Consider the following 7,293-nt stretch of genomic DNA (forward strand, 5'->3'; position numbering starts at 1 on the left):
TGCATATCTGGAATGTGTTTATGATGGTATGCCTATAGAAAGTCCAAAGGGACCTTCTTGCTGACTTGTTGATACAAGTGCTAGAAACAATCAAAAAGTCATTGGCCTGTCATCTAGCATCACCGAAAAATATCTTTGGACCCTTTGCCTGCCAAAACTGCAACTGCACCTTCTGCCACGCCAACACACCAGCTCCTCTTGCCCTCCACCTGACTAACAGCACACACGTCCGGCTCAACTGCATCCTCCTCAATGTGCGATCCCTCCACAAACACGCCACAGAAATCTGGGACCTCCTTGACACCACCTCTTCCGACATCGCCTTCTTCACGGAAACCTTGACCAACTCGTCCTCTGGACCGGACATCACCATTCCCGACAGCAGCAAAATCACCCGCAAGGACCGCACTGACCGGCCAGGAGAAAGCATCGCCATCGTCCACAAAAGCAGTTAGACCACACAATCTAACGACCCAATTGGGACCATGGCATACCTCCACTTCCAGAAACGGACCAACCCCAACACCACCCTCAGCAGCACCCTAGTATACAGCCCCCTGGGCCCCCCACCACCCTTCACCGACACCATCATAGACCTCTTCGCACCCCAGGCTTTCGCTTCCACCGACAACATTCTACTTGGAGACTTCAACTTCCACTTGGACAACCCTAGTGACCGGAACACCACCTCCCTCCTTGAGAACCTGCCAACATCAGACTCAAACAGCTAGTCACTGCACCAACCCACACAGCTGGACACAAGTTCAACCCCGTCTTCTACGCCAGCGAGAACATCAACTACAGCCACACCATCGAATTCTCTTGGACCGACCATCACTGCGTACATCTCTCCTTCACCATGTCAACCATTCACCACCGCCATCATCGCCCCTTCTCCCGTCGCAGCTGGATCAAGAATACCGGACGCCAACACCACAGCATGCAACCTCCACCGATGGATCTCCAACTGACCCAACACGTGGCATCCCTCAAGAAAAGACCATGCAACACACTACAAGAAGGCCAGCCTGTTCACTCCCACCCTCCACAAGTCCAGATGCACCTGCAGACGTCTTGAGAAGAGATGGAGGCAAAGCAGAACCCTGGAAACTCACTCAATCTTCAAATCTGCCATCAACGCACACCACCTCCTCCTGAAAACCACTAAGAAAACAGCCCTCCAAGACAGAATCAACGCCAACGCACACACCAGCAAAGAACTCTTCGCCGTCATCAAGGAGTTCCCCAAGCACAACAACGAGACCAGCGACAGACATGCCCCCCTCCTAAGACCTTTGCACAAACTTGCCACCTTCTTCACCACAAGATCTGGAAGATCTATGACAGCTTCGACACCATAGACCCGACCACAATGCCCGCCACACAACCAAACAGCACCCCAACAGACCGTGCTCAGCTGGACCCTGCTCACAACAGAGGACACGCTCAAGTTAATGAAGAGAATCCACTCAGGTGCCCCGATGAATCCCTGCCTGTACCACATCTTCTAAAGCAGCCGCTACCATCGCCCCCCAGCTTCGCCTCACCATCAACTGCTCCATTGAAAACACCACCTTCCCCGACGACCAGAACCACGCCGAGATCAAACACCTGCTGAAGAAGCCATCCTCAGACCAGACAGACCTCAAGAACTTCAGATCGATCTAACTCCTCCCCTTCCCAGCCAAGGTCATAGAGGCCATCAATGCCCAACTCTCCGAATTCATCGAAGTGAACCACGTCCTGGACAACTCCAAATCTGGCTTCCGAAGCAACCACAGCACAGAGACAGCACTCCTCGCCACCACAAATTACATTCGATCCCTCCTCGACCAAGGTGAGACCGCAGCCATCATTCTACTAGACCACTTGCCCGCCTTTGACACTGTCCCCCACGCACCCTTATCACAAGTCTCCACAACGCTGGCATCCATGACAAGGCTTTGGACCGGATCTACTCCTTCCTCACCGGCCGGACCCAGCGAGTCAGACCACCGCTGTTCTTCTCTGAACCCATGGATGTGAGAAGTTAGCCTGGTATATGCTGTCCACTAGTTATAGTGGGCACCTTGTACCAGTCCAAACAACCCTTATTGATGATTAGGTTTAAGACAACCTTTATTGAAAGCTATCCTAGTGGTAGCTATGGAGAGCAGCCTTCAGGCTAAGTCTTGAAGGAGTGCAAAGCAGGTTGGTTTACCAGATTATAACCTCTTGAATGACCAAATGAAAAGAGATCCACACAAGGTATATATATAAAATATATGTATTTATTTGTGACCACTATCTACTAACCTCTTTATGAGATTAGAGATCAAGATACACAATATTAACACACTAAAACGACAGTAAATAGCACAATATACAATCCATCAAGCTCCTCATCCACGCACACAAAGCACCCCACAAGACCGGCCCAACCTACCTCAACAGACAGCTCTCCTTCTATATCCCCAACCGCCAGCTACGCTCCGCTGGCCTCTCCCTCACCACCGTCCCGCGCATCTGAAGAACAACCACTGGTGGGAGATCCTTCTCCCACCTCGCCGCCAAGACATGGAACACCTTCCCATTGAGCCTACGACAGACCCAAGACCTGCAGACCTTCAGGAGGATACTCAAGACCTGGCTGTTCGATCAGTATCGCCCCCCAGCACCTTGAGACCCTCGCGGGTATGTAGTGCGCTTTACAAATGTTTGATTGATTGATTGATACAATGGGCCCCAGGGGAAGACCAAACCATATATTAAGCAAGTGGTATAAGAACCACAACTTGACTAGACACAGTGCCTAGAGCATGTAGAATTGCTGGGACCCCAAAGAACCACCCATGGTAGTGACACAGGAGACCCACGGTGGCTGCGTGCAGTGTGAGAATACAGCCGCGAGCTCTGTACTATTCTATGGGAAAGTCGCGGTTGGAATTTTAAAGTTTAAGGACACTTAGGAGAGGACTTAAAGCAAACCCTTTCAAATTTAGAAGGTTCTAAGGCCAGCATCCACGTGAGCACCGGAGTACTCATGTTACCTAACCCAGGGAAGCTGGGTGCATAGGTGTCAAGTGGTGTCGGGAATCTTTGCTGTCGTCAATGCAGAGTTGCTGCAAAGTGCTGCTGCCGTGGAAAGAAGAAGTGTCCGGTGTGATCCAAGCCTAGATCGAAGATGTGAAGAACATGAAAGCAGGGGGGACAGAGTCTGGGTCACTTGCCAGTGACCAGGGGCACGATAGACGAATGCCCACCAATGTCGGGTGTTTCAGGTGCGAAGAGGTGAAGCTTGACTCCACAGCCTTGGGGACCAGGAGACGTCGACGACGGCCACACTCCGCAGGCGAGCTGTCCCGCGGAGGATGTCGAGTGCTGGGGGGTCGGTGTCCGGATTGGAGACCAACAAGCCTTGGCAACTGCAACCCACGTGGTGAGAGAAAATCGGCTTTGGTGTGGACCAGCAAGGTCCTGAGGACTCCCCATGCGGTGGAGTCAGGGCACGTCTGGAGCAACCAGGTAAGCCCACTGAAAGTCAAAGTACCCTTCTCAGGGACCCACAAGTCGACGGACAAGGGATCGCGAAGGGACCTCGAGAGGAATCTCTCAATACCAGCCCACGGGACACTCGGGAGTGTAGGCCAGTAATCTTCGGTGGAATCACTGCTTGGGGTCTGGACTACAAGTAGCACAAAGCACAGCCTTAGGGGTCGCTAAGAAGCATATGCTACTGCAAATGGTCGCGGTGTCCAGAGGTTCGGGATGCACGGTCCCCACAAGGGTTTTGGATCTCTGGTTTGCTGAGAGCACGGATCGGCCTCGGGGAAGCTTGGAAACCCACCTCCTGTGTTGCAAAATCGTCGGTGTCCTTCAGGAGCAGAGTTGATGCAAACCGGACAGATGCGTCTTTGGTGCATGCCTTGCAGGGGAGTAAATCCTTTACTACAAGGGAGATTCCTCGGTCATCCAACGTCGTGTAGATAGTAGAAGTTCTGGGATTCTGTAGCAGAGTTTCATCCAAGTAAATCTAAAGTCCTGTAGCCAGGGGTTCCTACTTTATACCCAAGGAAGGGGTGGGAAAAACTCTGGGGACCCACCTATGGGAGGGTCAGGACAGAGGGGTGGCTACACCCTTGTCCTTTATCCAGTTTCGCACCAGAGCAGGGGCTGGTAGCTCCTGCAACCGGTTTGAGGTGGACTATGCACAGGGACACCAAATGTGCCCCCAGTGCAGACTTCAAAGCACTCTTGGAGTGCACCCACCCAGCCCCAATACACTAAAGCCTGTCTGGGAGGTGGTCACACCTCCCTGTGACAGGAAACCTATTGTCCAGGCCTCCCCTGCTGGAGTTTCGTCCAGCAGCAGGAGGGCAGACTCGTGTCTGTGGCTAGCAGCATCCATTTTGTGATGCAAGGGCTTGCAAAGCTGGTACCGGTTATATCTGTTCTGTCATGGTTCTCCCTCTAGTTACGCAGTTACTGGTGTGGAGGTATGATTCCAAGGTGTTTGACACCAAACACGACGTGTTTCCATGCAGCCATTCCAAAGTTAGCATTTAACGCAAGGTTATAATGCACTTAAGAGTATATGGTCTGGCTTCATCACAAACAACCCCAGAATAAAGGCTCCGAAAGCTGCGGAGGGGCTCTGCTCATGCATGGGCACCCTCTCACATGAAACCCAGCACCCTGCCTTCAGGATTGACAAGGTCTGCCATAGGGGTGACTGATAGGTTTACATGTGCAGTGATATGGAGAAATATAGGTAACCTATATCTCAGTAAGGGGTGCATACACCACCTTACACAGGCTGCAGTAGCAGACCTGTTGTGTCATTTTAAATGGTATCCCAGGGGTGGTATAATACATGCTGCAGCCCCTGCGAGGCCTCTGCGGTACGTATGCCCAGGGTATATAGGATACCATATGCTAGGGACTTATAAGGGTACCCCAGAATCCAATCTGTGGTGTACCTAAGGTACATGCAATCAGTTTAGAGAGGAAGCAGCTAGGCTGGGATCCTGGATAGCAGCAGGGCCCCAGCCAGACTAAAGTCGAAAAACAGTAAAACATCAGCAAAACGTGGGGGTAACCATAAGAAGCAGATCCTACTCTCCTACAATGGAGATCAGCTGTGGAGTACCCCAGGGTTCCTCTCTGAGCCCCACTCTCTTCAACATCTACATGGCCCCCTTGGCAGCCATCGTCAGAAGCCACAGACTTAACATTGTCTCCTACGCTGACAACACCCAGCTGATCCTATCCCTCACCAACAAACCGACAACCAACTTTCACAGTGGAATGAAGGCCTTTGCTACCTGGATGAAAGACAGCTGCCTCAAGCTCAACTCAGCCAAGACCAAAGTACTCATTCTGGGACCCACCCCTTCAGCCTGGGATGACTCTTGGTGGCCAGCCGCTCCGAGATTTCGCCCCACCTCGACGAACCACGCACACAACATCAGCATCATACTAGACTCATCACTATGAATTGCCAAATCAATGCGGTTTCCTCAGCCTGCTTCCACACGCTCCACCTGATTTGAAAGACATTCAGATGGATCTCTACAGAATCCAGAAAGACGGTCACCCACATACTCATCACCAGCAGACTCGACCATGGCAACGCACACGTCACCCAGAAACAGCTGAAGAAACTGCAGAAAGTCCAAAACGTCGCAGCCAGAAAGGTCATTGACATTGTCCAGCCGCAGCCACATCACGCAACACCTCCGACAACTCCACTGGCTCCCAGTCAACAAGAGGATCACCTTCGAGCTCCTCACTCACACCTACAAAGCTCTACATGACGAAGGACTGGCATACTTGAACCACTACCTCACATTCTACGTACCCACCAGACAACTCCAATCCTTCCAACTCGCCTCCGTCCCCAGGATCCACAAGACCAGAACGGAAGTAAGGTGGTTCTCCTAACTCGCCGCCAAGACATGGAACACCCTGTCCCTGCACCTCAGGCAATCCGCGCCACTGACCCAATTCAGGAAGTATCTCATGACCTGGCTCTTCGAATGATCCTCCACCCAGTCCGACCAGCAGCACCGCTCCCCCAGTGCCTTGAGACTTTCAAGGGTGAGTAGCCACGCTTTACAAGTCTCTGATTTATTGGACACCCTTAGCGATCCGCCGCTTACTTTCATATACAAATAGCTGGCACTCACAACATTGTAGGCTGGCTTTCAAAAGATTCTGAGAGGGTGCTCATAGCATCCTAAGTTAGCCTCATTTCATGCTCAATGGACCCTCTGTCCACCCTGAAGTTGGCTCCAAGACATCCAAAGCCAGTGTAACCAGAACAACGCTGGCCTCCAGTTATTATCAATTGAGACCCTGTGCAGTCTGCTGGTCATCTAAGGGGTTGATGGGCCTCAGCAAGCCCTCTTAACACTTGCCATGACAGCTGCCTGCCCTCAACCAGCTGCCAAGGTGGACCTCGAAAAGTTTTGCTTGCCCACCACAGACCCTCAATTTGCTGGCACCACAGACCCTCAATTTGCTCTCACACTAAGACAGGCTTCCTTAGCCTTCATCGCAACCAATAAGAGCTTCAGTCAACCCTCACACACACATTTAGCATCTTGCCAGAACCCACAGTCCCTTTGATAGCTCTCAGGCAACGCTTGTCATCACTGCCCTCAGATGCTGAAAGTCGAGCCCTCAGGCATGCCTGTCAAGCTGCGAACTCTCCAATGCAAGTGAAATCACATGTTTATCAGTGTGATGCCCGTTGTCGTCCCATCAAGATGAATATGGGAAAAACGATTTGGAGGGCGCTACGAACATGCAAAGAGGGAGACCTTCCTGGGGGGAACTCTGCCTCCCACGGTGGTGAATACAAGTGAAAAGAGGATAAGACTCCTCAGATGAAGAGGAGCTCGCCAGGTATGCTCAAGATATCCCCTGGAAACTCCGTGACGCGCTTACCTGATGCAGATGCGCCCCACAGACCCCAAAAGGACATCACTCTGACACCAGCCAACCCTCCAGTAACTGAACCCTCAAATCACTGAACCCCCGATCACTGAACCCTCCAGTCACTGAGCCCTCTAATAACTGAACAACCAAATCACTGAACCCCCAATCTCTGGGTCCTCGCAGCCCCCAGGGTCCTCCTGCGCCCCTCCACTCCTCGGTGAAGCTTGAGCCCCTCGGCTGCCTCTGGACACAGACTGGCTCCCTCTCCCTCCATGGAGCCCTCTGTGGCTGGTGCCGCGCGGTATTGGTGGGGGGGGGGGGGGGGGAGAGAAGTGACGCGATGTCACGTGACCCGGCGCCGCCGTTGCCTGG

The sequence above is a fragment of the Triturus cristatus genome, chromosome 6 (genome assembly GCF_964204655.1).
Source record: "Triturus cristatus chromosome 6, aTriCri1.1, whole genome shotgun sequence".
Taxonomy (NCBI): Eukaryota; Metazoa; Chordata; class Amphibia; order Caudata; family Salamandridae; genus Triturus; species Triturus cristatus.